General features: G+C 37.9%; 1 protein-coding gene across 5 annotated transcripts in view; it reads left to right on the forward strand.

Annotated features, from left to right (window-relative positions):
- Positions 1-19,284, forward strand: part of CSRNP3 (cysteine and serine rich nuclear protein 3) — a 99,218-nt gene that overhangs the window by 44,505 nt on the left and 35,429 nt on the right. The window contains exons 1-2 of one of the 5 annotated variants that reach the window (XM_072932197.1): positions 13,061-13,200; positions 14,810-14,975. The exons of 2 other annotated variants lie outside the window; for them this stretch is intronic. The gene's annotated coding sequence lies outside the window, so the exon portion shown is untranslated. Of the gene's footprint in view, positions 1-11,385; positions 11,635-12,977; positions 13,201-14,809; positions 14,976-19,284 lie in introns of those variants that run through there. 2 more of the 5 variants (XM_072932196.1, XM_072932198.1) reach the window with 2 other exon arrangements.

The raw sequence follows: 19,284 nt of genomic DNA on the forward strand, positions 1-19,284 counted from the left end.
AACCATCTAAAATGGGAGCAGAGTGAGTAGTTAAGGGTGCTGATGAACAATTTCCAAAAAACATACTATTCACAATATTTTAAGAATCTCTTTCTACCTCTATTTCTTCATCACTATCCCTATTATCCTTTTGATTGTTTGAAAAGCATTATAATTCAGTAGTCTGGTTTAGTACTTAAGTAAGTCCTAGACACATTCTTGTTATTTCTAATCCATCAAGAGTACCCAACAGCTCCTTTATTTTCTTTATACCAGTCTAATGAGGTCAGAAAGGTCAGAAGAAACTAGCAAGAAAGGTCAGAGTGGCTTATGCAAGGGTCCTTTTCTGTAGGCTGATATTCAGCGTGCTGGGAATAGGTCTGGCTATAGTATTTGCAATCTGCAGTGAAATAATGACATGAGCAATTTGACAAGTAGGCTTCATTATCCTTTCCCACAAAATGTATTTCCACAACTAGAGCAATTAGTAGGGATTATCTCTGAGAGGAGAAATAAATGGCTTTTAACTGCTTCATATGTACTAAAATTCTAAGAGATGCTTTAAATTTTTCCCATGTGGAGTATTTATTTTGTCTCTTAAATTCAAGTGTCAGGATATCACCCTGTATCACAAGGAACAATACTTTCCCATCCACTTACTGATCTAACTTAGAAATAGAATCCTGAAATTCATGTCAGACTTAAATTTCCAGACTTGGCACTAAAATTTTCTGTCCCCTCCACCTATATTGCTGAAAGTGCAAAATATTTTCTTCTTTTAATTTTTTTGATTTGTTCAATGAGACAGGTTCTCTATAACTGGTTGTCTTGAAGAAAACCTGTTACTTGTAACCACTAAAAGCACAGTTGAGGGATGGGTAACAAATGATACTTGGTTAGTTCTTTAAATTTTATTTTTTTTAATTGAGATGCTAGGTATGGAATAGTTAGACTGCTCCAAGTCTCACAGAAGTCCTGGTTACAAGTGGATTTCAGGATGCGACTAGTTATGCAAACTGATTTCATATTTCTACTGCTATCAATTCAGTGGGTTCTTCTTTTTGCAGTCCAGAGAAATGTTTTGAAATACAACCATTAGTTGAAGTATTAATAACACCTGTATACTGAAAATAAGAGTAGTGTAGTGTTTAATAAGTGCTTGGCATCCTATTTGTTCCTACTGCTCAGCTGTATGCAGTCTGGCTATGGCTTGAGAGTCCTCATTGGTTACCCATTGTCTAGTAAAAATTCCTCTACATTTTATTTGACATTTATTGTGTGGGCATCACAACTTTTGGGTTTGTTTCCTGCCGATTTGACTTTGGCTGATGACGGTGTTGGCCAGAGACCACAGTGTTGGATAGCACTGGCAGATTCACCTCATTTGTATGCATGGAACAAAACAATGGATGTGCAGACAGGCAGGAATTTTCATTTCTGGTTCAGGCTGTATTTGACTCAGCTGTCAGCTTGTCTAGTGTTTGGGTTTGGGCATTTCCCACCCATTGATAGTAGTCTGAGGTCACTGGTATATTTTCACCAAATTCTCTGCTTTTTTATAGCAGAGTGAAACCTTTCAAATCTTGCTCTGCTTGCTCAATGCACTTTGTGAGTTTTACCGCTGTGTTTGCTGGAGGGTTAGGATGCAAGGGAACTCTTTTTTATTGCTTTTTCTTTTTTTAATGGATAGAGTTATGTTCCTAGCAAAAATTGACCATCAGTGCCACAGTATGTTATTTTTGGTATTCTCATTCAATTAATTTTTTTCTGTCATTCATTTAATTTAGGACCCAAGTACCTTATTTTTTGCATGTATTAGATAAAAGTATATTTCTTAGATCTCAAAATAAACATTTTGGCCTCATCTTTCACAGTTCATCTTCAAGAATTTACTATATTTCATCTTCTGAAATGTTGGCTTTTTGAAATGTTGTGCCTTTTTCCACTCTTACTTCTTTTATTCTTTTAATTATTTTAATTCAGTTTATTTTTGAAAAGTCACTTTGTTCCTTCCATATCTTACAACTTGCTATAAAGTTATATTTTTAGTGGCCTTTTCATTCCCATCTGTACTTTTTCTGGTTAATCTAAAAAAGAGAAAAGCTTATGTATAGTGTCTGTGCTAACAACATATGTATCTTTCTCAGATTTTTACTGTGAGATTGTTTTCCAGTTAGCAGTTTGTCTCTCCTCCAAGACAGTTGACTGAACTCAGCTGTGAAAGAAAAATCATATGCAAACTTTTTAGCAACTTCCATCTCAATATCAAAAAAATCCTCATCTTAAAAAATGCATTCTTGCTGTGTTCTCTTGTATATCTCAATATTGCTTTAAAAGTGATGTTACTTTGACTTGCGGATGCATCTATTTGTATCCCCATTAGCATCACTTTTTAGTGTCATAAATGCATTCTTTGTCTCTGCCTCTTGAAACAGAGGCAAGTTTTTGGTCTATTCCTGTCCACTTAGCAGTCAGGGTTCACTAATATTGGTAACTTTAAAATTTTTTAAATCCTATGCTGTTTCAAATGTTTTGGAGCAATTCCTTCAAATGTATTTAATTGGTTTTTAAAATCTCTTTTAAAACTTGTCTTTGTCATTATGTGTATAAAATTGTCAGTTGTCGTGCAAAAATAACTGTTACAAGATGTTTTCTCTGCAATGCTAGGTATTTGAATCCATTGCTGCTTCCTGCTTGACATTTAAAATACTTAGCTTCTAAGATTATATATCAGGCTATATATAGCTTTTAAGGCTGTAAATGCTGTCATTATTGTGGTATACTAATTTAAGGCATCAGGCGAGGTTTGTGGGGAAATTAGCATTTTTTAATTAGATTAGCTTCTACAGCTAGAAAAGTAGGCAGGCTTTTGTGTCTCTGACCCCTTTCTCATGTCCTCAAAGGGTTTGGTTTTCCTACTCATCTCAGTTTGTCTACTTCACAATACTGCTGTTCCCTTCAAACTGCCTGTGTCATTGCTTGACACACTAATGTCACGACAAGGCTGGCAGTTGCTGATCTGGGTCTGCTCCTGTGTGATTATGATCAGAAAGCAATTTTTGAGTTGTTTGCAATTTTGCAGCTACAGAAAAGAATAAGAAGATCAGCACAGAGCATGTACCAATTTGCTGTTGTAAGTATGTAGCAAGCTAAATGTGACAGCTTTTCAGGAATTCTTACAGTGCTGGAGATAATAAGAAAAACTGCAGGATACATGCTGCACAGTTATGAACTCATTGCCATTGTAAATGACATGGAATATGTTTTCTGAATGTAAATGGGCCACTCCTGTCTCTCAATCTAAGACACCCAGGGCAGAGAGAATATAATTTGCTCTGAAAAAGTAGAATGTTTGGTACAGGCAAATCTTTTTATGTCTTGAAATCTTAAATGACTGAAGTCTGCATTTGCAATCCTGTATCCTAGAGCCTATGTAAGTGGACATAGGGCAGGAGAGCAACTCCAGGCTGGCACCTAGAACAGTGCTAGTGTCACTGAAATCTGCCCACCCCAGAAGATGGAAAGAGAGAGCCAAGGATCTTGACTTCCTGCTCTTCAATCAAAAAACTGGTGTGTTCCCCTATGAGCTTGGAGCTGTTGATGTGGTAGAAGTCTGTTAACAGCAAATGACAGCTGGTGCTGTCAGCTTGCACCTTTGCTGTGACCTGGAAGGTCAAAATAGACACACTGACTACACTATTTCAAAATATCTGACAAGCCTAGTATTATCTCAACTTAATATAGCAGAAATAAACATGGTCCTCATGTTCCTAAAAGGGAAAATATTATGATGGAAACAATATTATCCTCAGTGCCTAAAGATGTTAGGCCAATGAATTAATCCCTTTGAGAAGTCAAAATCATTGCAGGGATGCCAAAAACCATACTGAGTTGGTAATTGCTTCTTTTCTGCAACACAGGAAACTGTCAGATGATGCAACTTTGTATCAGGTGATATCAGCCGTCCCTGTGGTTTTGTCTGCACCATAAATCGGTGATCCTAATGCAAAGTATCTGAATGTAATCCTGGTTGAAAGTCTAATTATTTTTTAAGATGTTCACTGGAAAATATGTTGAATAATGATTTTAAAAAGGGAAAAAAAACTCCTCCTTTGCAAGTGCGCCAACACAAGAGGCTGCAGTCTTTAGGGATTGTAATCTGACATCCTCAACCCTTGGGTATTGTACTGCTGTCAGAGTGATAAGTGTGTCTGCTTAAGATTGCGAACAAAAAATCTAACTGAAACATTAAGTTCTCCAGGTGGTAGGTTTCAAGTAGTTTAATTTTAAAAAAATCATGATGGTATCTGAAATGCTGAAATCTTGAAAGATATTTGAGTTATAAAAATGCTCTAATTAAGGTCATTGTTTAATTCTGATCCCTTTTAGGTAGCAGTCTTAGATAAAACAGTCACTCAATAACTAATTCTACAAAAGAACTTCCAAACTTGATCGTGTTGCAGAAATGTTGATCCTTGCATGGTCTCAGGGCATGTGGCGACTATACTTAACCCTTTATGCTCTTGGAAAATTAGACCAAAATAACAGTTTTCTGAACTTTGAACATCAGCTGGAAACAGTGTAATCAAATTAAAAATCAGTCTATTTTGATCTCTAACATTATACGAGAGCATCCTGGAACTGTCCCTTGGTTTGCTAATATGAATGTGGCTATTTAAATACGATATCCATCTTCTTCCTATATGAAAGAAATGACAGTCAGTGTTTCTTAGAAAACTTTCTGAATTGGACTGGGTTACTTTCATAGTAAGGGTTGGAAGGGATCTTAAAGATCATCTAATTCATCATCTTTGTGGCTCTTCTCAGGACCTGCTCTAACAGGTCTGTGTCTTTCTTGTGCTGAGGACCCCAGAGCTGGCTCAGTTCCACAGATGGACTATTCTGACAGTAGAGGGGAAGAATCACCTCCTTTGATCTGCTGGCCACTCCTCTTTTGGTGCACTTGGATTTCTGGGCTGTGAGAATATACTGCTGGCTCATGTACTTTCTGAAACCTTAGATGTTGCAATTGCATAGTAAAAAAATTGCTGTAAAAGTGCAGCAGTTCAGCTTTTAACTTGTTGGAAATTTTATATATATATATATATATATATATATATATATATATATATGATAAGAAAATTATTTTGGATGCTAAAGTATTTGAAAAGATTTTTCATTTAAATTTTTTAACACTGATGTTAGGGCAAGTGAAATCATTATTGTGCTTTTAGGGTAGGAGAAGGAAATTACCTGCAAAAAACTTTTACTTTATTAATGTAGGCTGCTGCCATGGAGTATCTGGATGTGAGGTCTGGGAGGAATTGTGTTGTGTTGTGCTGGTAGAGAAAACTCAGCATAAGCAATAAGTTCCCATTGATGTGCTGATGTTATCACTGATGCTGGTAGACAAACGAAGTAAATAGAAATTATTTTCAAGCTCTCCTATATACACGAGAAATCAATGCTGGCCAAATGGAAATGGACAGAATTATTAAAGAAGAATCAGTTTCTATTCTTTAAAGGTTATTTGAAATAGCAAAAAGTACCGTACAATCTAGAATTCAGTGTTTTTTTAAGCTGTATACGATTTTGTTCTATGTGGGATGTACAAAAGTGGGAAGAAATGTTGTAGTAGATTCACTTCTCTGGAATGAGATCCTAAGCTGATGTTCAGCGATTCTAGGCAGGCACCTTTTATTTTAGAATTTAGATATCTTCTTGTCTATTAGGTTGAAAGTCCACTATATAACATTATTTATTTTATTCTAAGTAGTATGTTGAAAATGTCTCGTGCTTTAAGTTGGAATGCTTCATAAACTAACTGCTGTAAAATGTAACAACCTACTTACATTGCTGCTTAGATATGTCTGTGTGTCTGGTATATTTTCACATCTGTCTCCACTCAAAATACTTGTTTTTATGGTAGATGGGAACACATTTGAAGATTGTAACTATAAAAAATACATCTTTCTGTGGAAGATGAAAACTAAAGAGCTTGTCTGCTTCACTGTGGAAGCTGAGAAAACAAGAAATGAGGGAATGTTGCTGGTTTAGCAGCAGTGGAACTTTAGGAAGGTCCAGGAAGGAAAAACAGTCTGTTTCCATTGGGATTTTTTTCCTGTTCCAACTACATTGACTTAGTAAACTTTTTTTAGTTCACTATGGTACGTAAAAGGGAACTAGAAGAACCAAACAGTTGGAGAGAGAAAATACTAGCTATCATGTTTGCTTCAAATATCTCCTAATTTATTTAATTTGAAACTTTTTCTGGTCAACAGCCAAGTGAAATTTTTAAGTTGGAAAATGATACTATGAAAAAGGTGTGCTTAGTGACCAAGCAAGGAAAAGGGATGGAGTAAGAAGTATTTCAGTTAATTATAAGCCAAAAGGCACCTTTGTTTCTTCTGTTTATGTCTTACAATTTCTAACCACACCAAGCATACTCTGTGTAGTTCTGAATTACTCTTCAGCATGGATCATGTTGGAATGTCTGAGGTGTCATGGAAACTGGATGGAGAAAAGCTGGCTTATGAAGCCATACCAGACAGCACAGGCAATTTCGGCAATTTCTTTTCAAGTATCTGCCTTCTTCTGTCTTTTTTTTTTTGTTTTTTTTTTTCTCTGAGAAAATGACCACTTTGCTCTTTCAGATAGAACTTACTTTGTTTTATTTGAAAGAATCCAAGCTCTTCTGCCATTTTGAACGATGGCTGTACCGAGCATTACATTATTAGTTATTTGTTTTGGTTATTCATATCATCTGAATAAATAGCAGTCAAGAGATTCTTTTGCTACTTGGCTATATACCTCTCAGTACAGTAGTTTGCCTGCCAAAGTTAGTATTTCTTTGATTTTGAGAAAGATTGTGAAAGAAAAAAGAAACTCTGTGTGTTTACTGCAGAGGAATATTTTTGTTTGTGTACAGTAACTCCTCTAAAGCATAGTATTTTTCAGTGCTGTTTTCTGAAAGGAAGTGTGCTCTCCTCTGGGATATCAGCCTGGAAGAGGTTAATTTTATCTTGGAAAAATGTAGCTTATGTAAGATGTAGCAGGAATGTATCATTAAAAACAAGAATCTCAAGACTTGTGCTAATAATCATTGGGAAGGGATATGCTGTGCTATATGCCACAGTATGTGTAAAGAGAATTCATTCTCAAACTGTGCCAGTTTTTTACCCCATGATTTAAAAAGCTGCCTCTGGTCAAGCAGATATTAAGGTCACAAAAAAAAAGCACACTATAGATGGTGTCCTTGAAATTGGCATGGCAGAGTAAGGGTGCCAGAAGTAGAAGTGAAGGGCAGCAATGGCAGCCTTACACTGACATGCCAGGAGTCACTGTATGAATTTTGGTGATGGGATTGCTTGAGTGCCAGAAATCAGAACAGCTGCTCACAGGCCTGCCCCTCACTTATAAACTGCTTTCTCCATCCATCTGTTGATCTGAGGATATCACCTTTCAAATAGATTTTATCAATTTCCATTCATTTCACTGACTAGACTCTTATTTCAAAACATGGTTGTATTTGTTTGTTGAGAATACCATTTATGAATGAGTAATATTTTCATATTTGTGCAGTCCAGGAACCCAAAGAATGTCATTCTTCCTGTCATGGCAGGCTATGGAAATCTATCAAGCCCTAGTATTTGAACTGAATAGTTAACATGACACTGCTTGAAGATTGTTTAGCTGTGACTGATCTAGAGAAAGCTAGACATTTGGGCCCAGGGTGAGGAAATTTATTTGATTAAATTATATTTGGTCTAGAAAGAAATATGTAGAATTTATACGTAAGATTATCCTACCCCAGTATTACTGACTGTAATTTTAGATTAATTAACATGACACTATTTTAGCCCAGGTGAGCATTTTTAACTCTGTAGAACTTCTGTAATGGCACAATTCCATGGGAAGTTTGCAGCTATGCCTCATCCCAAATTCAATTTAGAGGAGTTTGCATGGGCAAGGTTTATAGAACCTACCGAAGAAACGACCACAAATCATCTATTTCCAAGCCTGAAATCCAGTGCTGAGGCATTTAGAGCTGCTGCTGTAGCTCATAAATTGCAAGCCATGGCATATGAACCATGCTGTTTGTAAGAGCTGGAGTAGAGCATGGTCCACTGAATACATATTCTAAATCCTGGGCTTCAAATCTGTTTTGTCACTAGAAGACTGTAAAAGTTTCAGCAAAACCCTCTGTTTACTTAATTGGTATGGAAGTTATTACATTTCTGGTGCATATGAAGAAACCAGACCTCTTGCATTTTATTGCAAGGTTCAGGATTCCAACCTTTAGAATAACAAGGCATTGAGTGGTGGGAGTTGTCTCTTTTTTGTTTCATGAAATTGAACAGTGCTCTTCCCATAAGTTTGATTCTAATGTGATTCATCCAACTATGCTACAGGATACTGAACAGCAGATTGAGTTTGATACCCAACAACATAATGTAGTTGTATTAGGGTCAAATTATTTGAAGTCCAAATAATGGGCTTAGTCTGATTCGTGATATATGGCTGGTTTTGGTTTATTGTGGGTCTTTGGGTTTTTGTTTGGGGTTTTTTTATTTGTTTTTTAATTCTGTCCAAGATATGTATTTCAATGCATGTAATCTTTGTAAAAGTACTCGAGTCTAAATACATATAGAGTAGAATAAACCTGGATTTATAAAATTATTACTTATTCATGATGGTGATTACTCAGAGTCCAAATTTCCTTAAACAGTTCATTTTTGCTGTAGTTTCTGTGAAATGGGAAGGCATAAGAATGTTCCTATTAATTTTCTTACAAAGTAGATGTGGGATCTGACAGTTTATCCATATTTACAGATGGTCAGAAGGTTCTCGATTTGTTTCCATTTGGATTCACAAGGAACCTTTTATTTGAGAAAAGAGAGCCCTTGCTTGCCTCGACTCCCATGGGAGACCCTGGGTGGAGGAGACTGCTAAGCATTTGTATTCCCCCACTGTTGTTTCAAGGAGAGGTGAATTTGGATTCTCCTGAGGAAATACTGGCTGTTACAGGAGGGGTATCAGGAAGTATTGTCATTTGAACCTCTTCCTTCTGTGGTGTGACAAGGGAGGCCTAGGTTTTGGCTCCTGTGAATCTCTTGGGTGATCTATAATCCCTTTTGTGGTGGCAGAAATGCCCTTCCTCAATAGTATGTTTGGGCAGAAATTCAGCAATGTGGCTCTGACAATGACTGCCTTCTATTTAGTAACTCTGTGAGAGGAGATGATGGGATGGAATATCATTTAGCTACCTAAAAATGTCAAGTTATATTTAGGAAATTCAAAATTCCACTATGGAGGATTGAAGCTTCCCTCCCTCCCCCCACCAACCTTAAAGAAGTGATTAACCGAGGGTGCCTCTCAGCATGGAGACTGCTTGCTGCTATTGTCTCCTGCAGAAACAACTCTTTGCTCTGAACTGGTTTAACTGTATCGTGTCCTTGAACGTGTTTTCCTGTAACCACCTTTCAGGATTTGAGGACTGTTCCATAGTGTATATAACAACACACAGAAAAATGTGACAATAGTACTCTTTTCCTGACCAATTTTTGTTCTTTCAATCTGTCAAATGTTTGGGTTTTCTTTCTTCTCCTAGTGCTACTGCAGCAAAAATGCCTGCCTTTTGTTTATGTCTTCCTACATGAGCATTGTGACATCATCAGTGGTATCGCCAGGGGAAAAAAATATGCATAGCTATAGCTAAACCAGCTGCTCGTTAGCAATCTTTCTAGTCTGCTTTCATTTCTTCTCATTAATGTACACACAGGAGCGTTTCCTGCCTAAGAGACGTGGAAGGTTCTCAGCCACAAAACATCTGCTCAGTCCTTGTCTTTGGATAGATGAAAATGGTAGTACTTCAGAATACACTTATTCTTGATAATGGCATTTTTAAAAACTAAAATGAATGTGAGAGCATAGAAGATACTCATTACTGGATTTAGTTGTAGGTAATTCTGAATCCTTTGCTAACTATCTTGTATAATTCAGTGTAATCATAGAGACTGCATATCAACTGTTACAAAACAGTAATCATACAAACCAAGCAAGATGCCAAGAACAATAAAGAAATGAGTTTTGTCATTGATTTGCCTGACGACATGGTAAGGCGAATGAATCTGTTAGTCATGCTTGTCCCTTCTTCCATGCAAATCAGCAGCAAAACTTCCACTGACTTTGATAGGACCAGAATAATGCCAACTATGAGCTACAAGCTGTCATTTATTCTAATGAGAGAGATCTTAAATAGAAGAAGGAGGTATTTCATTTGTGGAATGTTAATGAGAAAACAGGTTTTTTTGCTATCTCATGTTATCAAAAGGCACTGAATTATTCTAGAGATAATTGACTGTTTTGTAGAATAGTAATATCTTTGCAATGTTAATATTATGGATAATTGCGTGTTCGGTACGAGTTTTCAGGGCGGAGGAGAGATGTTAATTTCTCATCACTAGCTGTTTGTAGAAAGCTAGCTTTAAATTAGAATATTCAGGGAATTCACTCTGCAGTAGGAATCAAGCTATCTCCAAATATTCTAGCATGGAACCCTGATACTGATAATGGATCAGAGAAAAAAAATTATTAATATTTACTTTTTTCTGTAAGGGCTTTTGTAATTTGAATTTAGATATTCACTTACTCTAATATGAAATACTCAGGTAAATATTGAGTTTTTAAGCATTATAAAAATGTTTTTTAAATTCATAATTTCTTGTTTAAAATAAACAAGAAAACCCAAGCCAACCAACCAAATGTGTGCATGCACACACACGAAAACAAACCCCACAGCATCACCAACTATTACCAAGAAGAGATTAGACTCCACTGTATTGCATAATTTGTCATTTGGATTTGAGAATAATCCCTGCTCAAATGGCCAATTCTTATTCACCTGAGTAGCCTCCCTGAAGCCAGCAAAACTCACTTTAAGACCAGATTACATGATAATGCCCTTGACTGATGAGACAAATTTAAATTAAGGAGCTGTTTTTTAGGTACAGTTTTTCATTTTGAAGCTTGTCCTCCACATAAACACTGGCAGATCAAGTGTTGGCAAAATATTACCTCTTTGGAATATTAATTTCAGTGTGTACTGTGTGCAGAGCGATGCAGACAATGCATGGCTTGTGCCACTCCCCGCAAGAAAAAATTGCTTGTAACAAATCTCTTGAATTTCTTCTTGGACCAGTGTTACAGTGGGAATGATAATAATAATTAAAAAAAAAAAAGTTCAGGGGATTTCCATAACAACCGCTGTCTTAATGAACTAAAGAAGCCTCAGAATTTGTTATTCCTTCCTCATAGTAGACCTCAGCTGATAAAAATATCCGTAGCCGGTGAAATCAGTGGCATGCCTGGCTTTCTCAGACAAAACTCCCATGTGATCACACAGGCAGCCTCAGTGAGCCCGAAGCTGCTCAGCAAGCAGTAGGTAATGAGTCTTTGTGCAGAGTGAAGCTCTTGTGGCTGAACAATAAAGCATATGGTACCAGCAATAAAACACAGTGCTGGGAAATTTAAGAAGATTCTGCTGGAAGTGGGAAGACAGTGAATATGTCAAACGTTATAAAATGACGATCAATCTGGTTTGGGTCCTAATTAATAAAAACAGTGCATGGATTGGAAAAACAACAATTTGAACAGGTCAGTTGTTTTATAGATTCTTCACACACTTCAGTGTTTTAAATATAAATGGGGGTTTTGCTATTTCTTTATTGTTAATAAGGCCAGGTTTTTTTATTTTGTAAGGTGGGATTGGAAGGATGCACATCAGTGTGATACCAAGCTAAATAAATTGTGTAAGTTCTGTGATCAAATTCATTGTGAAAATGTTTTTACCATTATTCCTATGCAATTCAAACTTCAATTGTGCATGAAAAATGGGATAGCAAGTAAAATTAAATTTATGCTAGATGGATCATTTACCAATATCATAAAATATTTAGTAACAACAATCTATTACTCTGCTATGTATTCGAGACTAATTCTTTCTCAGTAGGAGATCTGTAGTGTTTGTGTTTGGTTAAACATAATGTAACATTAGAGCATATCTAACAGTGCACTTATATGGGTTCTTTTCCTCCACATTCTTCTTGGAAATTTTTGAAAGTGGTGTTTCGTGTTCTTTTTAATGCAATTGTATACACATGGGAGTGATCCATTATAACCCTCTGCATGCATTTCACTCTAATGTTAATGCAAAATATGTTATTATTTTTCGAGCAAGTAATTATTTCTCATAGTAGTTCTTAGTTAATTATACGTAATTATTTTATTTTTTGGAAACTATTCCCAAAGATTTCAGTGGCCTGTTTTTCTTAGAGAGAGACATGCAAATTCTCGGTGATTTCACATCATGTCGAAATTAACCATGTAAAAGTTTTATTCCTTAAATCTCGTTACAGTATTGGGTTTGGGGTTTTTTTTCTTTCTTTTCTGAGTGCTGAAGGTTGTAAATTAGATATGCTGATTTTTTGGGGAGAATTTTAGCAGGAAGGCGATGGAGCCCTTGAAAAGCGATTGGGGAAATAAAGAAACAAAACTCGAAATGCAGAGAACAGTATCTCTTTTCACGCGTACTCATGATTTCAAGGCAGAAATGTGCTGCATAAATAGCGCGTTTATTCTGTGGCGGGCGCTGCGCGGCCGGGGCCGGAGCGGTCCGCCCGCACGGGCTCGCTTTGTGCGGGGCTGCGCGCACGGCGGAGCCCGCGCTCGGTAATCGCAGGAAGGGAGAAGGGGAAGGAGCCCGGGCTGCGGCTGCAGGGCCGGGGGCGGGCAGCGCGTCTGCCGGGAACGCCGCGCCGGGCGGGGGCTCCGGCGGGCCCGGGGCGAGGGGCGGGGGCCGTGCCCAGCATGCCCCGCGGGGGGCGGGGCCGGCCCATGCAAATGTGGGGGCGGGGCGGCGGCGCGCGGAGGGGCGCGGGCAGGTAGGGCGGGCGCGGGCCGGGCGGCGGAGCCGCGGCCGCTCCGGCCCCTCCGCGGCGGCGCGGCCGGACACGGGCACGGACACGGGCACCGACACGGGCACGGACACGGACACGGGCTCGGACACGGACACGGGCTCGGGCGGGGCCGCGCGGCACGCGCGCTTCCGCGGTGGGAAATGTGCTTTGGCTTTAAGCGCATCATTTCCCAGTTGCAAATGTTGCCGCTCCCTAAGCGAAAGTGCTTTGCAGTCCCTGCTTTTAAACGGTTCTCCTGTAAAAGGTAATTTTATATTGCAATCCTGACACAGCTTGGCATCTCAGAACGCAGGCCTGTTGGTGTTTTAGACAATAGATCAGAAAGGATATGTAAAAGCACTTTTTCACCGTAGTTATGTGCAGCTATTAATTTATTTTACAGAGAACCCTGGTAATATCGCAGTGACACCTGCAGTATGTGCCGTAAGATTGGATAACACTGAACATATCACTCTATGCTAATTTAAATGGAGAAGATATAGAAATATACGGCCTTCCACTATCGTATAATTACTATATTCATCTAAAATGAGTACAGTGTATTTTAAATTTAAATTTATGAGGCAGTTATGTACTTAAAGTAAGTGCATACAGAGATAAAATGAACAGTGTGCAATTAAATAACAATAGGAGCATCTCTACAGAACAGCATTCCCACTGTTACAAGGGAATGACAACTTTGAAATACACCTGTCTTGTCTATTTATATAGGAAGAAAACAAAATGACCAAACGTTTTTCCTGTGGATCAGGCTCTTCATATTCTAAAACATTCCCAGTGTCAAGTTTCTTAAGAAAGCGTAAAGAAAAAATTCCTGAAGCAGAAAGGTGTTTTGTGTTGCTACCAAGTTATGGTAATTTTAAGACACGCATTTCTTTACCCCATCTATACTGTATTGAAAGTGTGATTATGTAAACTTTTTATGCTGCAATTTGAATGGGGGCTGTTGAGTCTCTTTAAGAATCATAAAGAGAATCACATCTTTGTGTATGTATCTGGCATTTTGGAGACAGAGATGTGATTTTGATCTCTCATGTTACTGGAGTTTTGTGTTAATTATGCTGTCTTAATTTACTTCTGGATCTGAGGAGCCCAAATCTGGTGTGCAATGTTTTGGTTTGAGGATGCAGTGTTTACTGTATATTTTAGTTTTTTGGTCTCCATTGTTTATCAGAAAGAGGAATTTGCATTTATTGTGAAATGTCTTGCTTTAGACAGATGCAGTAGTTAACTAAATGAAGTTTAAGTTCAATATAAATTGAAGACATAAAAGTCATGGTTTAGAGTACACAGTGGCAAACATTGGGACACTTAATTCCAAAACTTAAATATTTTCCCTGAGATAGCAACAGATGCTTGTCTCATCTAAAACTCTTGCTTGCTCTTAAAATGTATTTCTGGTAACTGAAGGTTGACGTTTAGAATTGTTTTCCCTTTGAACAAGCAGGTGGAAAGTCAGGTTGAAGCAAGGCAGCTATAATATATTGCAGCATTGGTAAAAATGTCTTAAATTTACATGCAGTCTGTCAGTATCTCTTTTTGCCCTTGCTCTGAGCCAGATGTGATGCTGAGAAAAACTGGATTGTAGATGTGCCCTTTCCTCAATAAAATATCCCCAAACACCATCACATCTTTAAATGCTGATACCACTTGAAGTCCTACCAGTGAGTTTTGATCACTGTTGAGTTGTTTCATTTTTCTCTTATAGGCCTTTTTGACCCTGGAAAAGGGATTGAGTGTAGATAAAAGACAGCTACCACTCATCTACAAATGTATAGAAGCTGAAAATATTTACTAGGCTAAAACAGCTTTGAGATAAATAGCATGTCTTTAATTTCTCCATCTCTCCACAGATATGGATACAGTATACTAATGAAACTTGTGATAAATGGGAGATGAGTAATTGATGCCAAAAAAATAAAAACCACACTGGAAAATTGTGGCCTTTTTCTTCCCTCACATTTGCATATAATTCTTTCCTACAGCTCCCCTATCTCTACACCCACCCTACAGAAAGAGGTTTGTATTTTTAGCAGCTCTGCTTCAGTTTTCCATTACTTCATATATTTTTTTCCACAAAGAAATAGGGAACATGGGAAAAGGAGTAAAAGCTTGCATTGCTATAACAATTTGATGGAAAATTCACTTAATATATGTAACTGGACAACTTAAATACTGTGAAGTTAAGGATAAAGGGAAGAGGAGCTGCTTAAGTTTTTTAAGGTTTTTCTGTGCTTAAAGCCAAAAATATAAGCAAGGATACTTCTTAAAAACTAGCATCCAAATGCATTGGACAATTTGCATTCAGGCTTTCAGGTAAAAAGATACATGGCTTTTGTTTAGTACTTCATAAATAATTTCATGGAATATATAACTTGAAGTCCTGATTGATTTTGGGGCTGGTTTGTGTCCTGCTCTTTCATAAATTGTAGAGATATACATATTTATTCCATTGTCTAATGTGAAGTAGGAACTGTGGGTTGCATAGTATGGAGCCTGACCCTCATCAGTCGCTCTGAGGGATACAGGCAGGAACTACAACATCATTTACCGACGGTAGCTTCACCTTCTGGCATAGCTGTTGGATTTTGATGAGGAAATGCAAGCAATGATGCCGTTATGCACTGCAAGGCTGCAGAGTAAATAAGCCTCTGTGGTATTTGTAGCTCTCATTAGCATGCTGCCCCTTCATTACATTTATTTATTCAATTCTGGCCAATCATTTCCGTGCATGCCTGTAAGTAAGTGATGTTTCCCGTCCGTCCGTGTTGCCTGGGGGATGCGGGCCGCGGTGCCGGGCTGTGTGTGTGTGTGTGTGCACTGTGTGTGTGCACTGCTTGTGTGCACTGTGTGCGGGGCGGCTCTGGAGGGTGACAGACGGCCCCAGGGCTGCAGGGCACCCAGCTCGGGGCTCCTGCTGCCATTGCAAAGGCGCCCCCACAGCCACGCGTCCCCCGGGCCTGGCGGTGCGGCCGGCGCTGCGCGGGCCCGCGGCCTGTCCCGCCTCAGGAGCGCCTGGCTGGCTGCTCCCGCTGGATGATGAAGCGGTGCTGCCTTCAGGAGCAGGTCGGGTTTTTTGAGTAGGACTAGGAATTTGATGACGAACTGCGTAGTGATTTAGAATCTGTTATTTGTCACTGTTGAACAAAGTCTGCTTTAAATGTATCATAAATACATTAACAAGGAAGCTGGATTGCAGATGTTTTTAGTGGCACTTCCTAAGCGATAGCCATCTCTAGTAAATGCCATTTGTGTGGGGGTGATAGGGTAAACAAAAAATGTTGAAAGCCACAAGTTAATTGTTTTTGGTGCGGACAACAAATGGTAGCACTGCTTACTTCCAACAGGAGCTGTGACAGCTGAGCAAGCTATTCTCAAGCAAACATTTTTGACTTTTAAATATTTTATTTTAGGGGCAGGGAGGGAAATCCCACGACTTGGGGAAATTGGCTCCCAGAGTTGCTATTGTTTTGCTGTCTTGTTGTACCAGAGTCTTTATGGAAGAATTCACTTTCAGAGTACCCAGAGGTTTAACTTGGTAGCTTTCAATTAAGTTGTTCAGTTGTTTACTATTATGCCCTTCTCACCCACTCTTACTTCTAAACAAACATCTTTCAATAATAAAATGGAAAAGTGGAAATTACATGGTATTAACTTTTTTAGCTCCTTTGGAAAAGACAGAGTGATCAGAGATTTAATAAAGCAAAATATATCAAATAATTAGAAAAAAACACCTCAGGCTGGAAGTGTAAGCCACATACCTTCACAGCAGTGCTTTCAGAAGAGTGTAGGGCAGATAATTAATTTTGTCCCAGCAGACTCCCGTGGCTGAAGTGGTGCTGAGTGGTCATAAGGTGCTTACAAGTCAGGCAATGAGATGGCAGTGGGCTCACTGCTCAGCTCCAATTCATCACTGTCTCACTGACAAGAGTGCCTTGGGAGTTGGTTGGGTACATACTTATTATTAGACCTGCAGCTCTTCTGTCAGCTTTCTTGTGAAGTTTTCAGCTTTGAATTATAAAGTGAACTGAAAAGAATTCTTAGACATGTTTATTAGTATACAAGTCACTACAGGCATAAACTCTCAATTTTCTTTAGAGTGAAAAAATAAAAGTGAAGAGTGTCAATGTTCAATTTTAACACAATTGGGAATGCAATTTCAGGTCAGTCTTACTGTGATCTGTCAACTTGTGTTAGCACCACAGGCACCTTCCTTTGGGTGCCTTTGTGTTGTTTATACACAGGTACACATGTACAGGTGAGTAAGGACCTATGGGGAATTTTTTGCTGGCTACAGATATTAAATTACTATTGGAAATTTTGCCTGTAATTGACTATATCCTTTTAAAATTCTTTTTGAGGTTTTCAATTATTGAAAATACAGGGAAGACTACTGGCTTACAGAGGAACATTTTAGTTTATTGATGACACATATTTTGTCTGTCTTCATAAAAAAAAAATCTCATTCTATTATACCATGGTCACTAAATCTGGGACTATAAAATCTTTGTGTGGCTGATCTTTTTGACTGATTTCTTAAGGAAATTAGGTTTATGCAGTTATGCTTTCTCTGTGCCAGTCATATTGTTCAATATTTTCCTAATTAGTTTTTTTACCTGTTAGCTCATGTCAGCTGAGCTTAAAGCAGAAGCAGTTAATCTTCCTCAAGTATTGTGCAAATGGGTGGTGAGATGGGAAAGAGAGATTGCTAGTTCACACCAGTGAAAAACAATTTGCACTGTGGCTAAGACCCTGATTATCAAAGTAACCACACAGAGGGAAGCTTAAACACCATGACCCTCCGGAAGAGCATCAGTGAAGCAGCCCTCATACTGTGCCGTGGGTAATCCATCCAGAAGAGACAAATCCATAAATAATAAAGTTCCATTTGTTAATCAGATTCTTTCTTTCTTTTTTTTTTTTTTTTGTAAACTTGAAATTAAATTCCACTCATTTTTAGCTGATAGCTGAGTAGCTTATTTTTACCTTGTGTCCTTCTTAGAAGATAAGGTGAATCGTCAATTCCTTACATATATGTCAGTGGCAGAAGAAAACTTCACAGTTGTGTTGTATGAATTCAGTGTTTCCTGCATTCAGTAATTTGTTGTGTATGTTAAGGGGCCTTTTTTTGGGTGAATTTCCCTCATCAGTGTTTAATTATGAAATTATATTATTTCTAAAAATATCCATTAAAAAAAAAAAGGTTTTATGGAGTTGAATACATACACCATGAATGGTGCAAAGTCAAAAAGCAAATCCTAGAAACAAATAGTAATTTTACATCTTTTATTTTTGTGTAATTTTTTTGTGGACCTGGATACGTACTTAGGACTCTCTTGGGTGTGCATGAAAAATGCAGATTGTAGCATTATATTTTGGTTATGCATTGTCCTTGATCTAGATAGAAAGCTTCAATTATTATAGCCATAAAGCTATTTTTGAAGATAGTAATTTCAAAACATCACCGCCTTCCAGTAGATATTAATAATGTATATTTTCCAGTACAAATAGTTTTATTGACTTTATTCACTAGGGAGAAAGATGCACTTAAACATATTTTTACTAATTTTGGCTTCACTTGAGGACAAGCCTTGAATGAAGTCATGACTTTCCTGTCATGCCATGGAGCTACATTCATTTCATTGGTGGGAATTGAATGTTGAGTCCTGCTGACCAGAATTTTTTTGCTTTTAGGGGTCTATTTTATTCTTCCTCTGATATTTCTGCCGACAAAAATAATATGTTTTCTGGTATTTTCATAGTTGTTTAGTTTCTACCATTTTCTTTCAGCTTTATAGTAAAAAATAGCAACAGATTTTTGGGCTATCAGAAAAGCCAGTCTGTAACTTTACGTGACTACTAATAGCTGGTGTCTTAAAAATGTGCACAGCACTGTGATTTTATCAGAGAATTGGGCTAATTATGTTCTTTCTAATGTCAACATTTATTAAAAAGGTAAAACCAAGTGTTTATTCGAGATTTTTATGCTTTCGGTGTTAAAAAAAAAAAAGAAGGAAAAAAAGAAAAAAAAAATAAAAAGCCCATCAGCCAAAAATATTTTGATTGGTTCCTTAGAAGTCACTGGATGCAAAGAACCAAGATCATACAATACATTTTAAATGTCTTGTTGCTGAAGTGGAAAGAATATAATCTGACTGTTGAAGTATCGGGGCTCCACACTGTTTTTCCTGTGTTCCCTCACTGAACCTGGAAACTCCTGGAGCACCCAGATCTGTCAGTGCTTGCATAGGAATAGTAGAAGGTATTCCTGGAGCTGTGCCTTTTCTTGAGTGGATGTGACAAGGCAAAAGCACGAGGTTGGTCAAAA

Source organism: Taeniopygia guttata, chromosome 7 (genome assembly GCF_048771995.1).
Source record: "Taeniopygia guttata chromosome 7, bTaeGut7.mat, whole genome shotgun sequence".
Lineage (NCBI taxonomy): Eukaryota > Metazoa > Chordata > Aves > Passeriformes > Estrildidae > Taeniopygia > Taeniopygia guttata.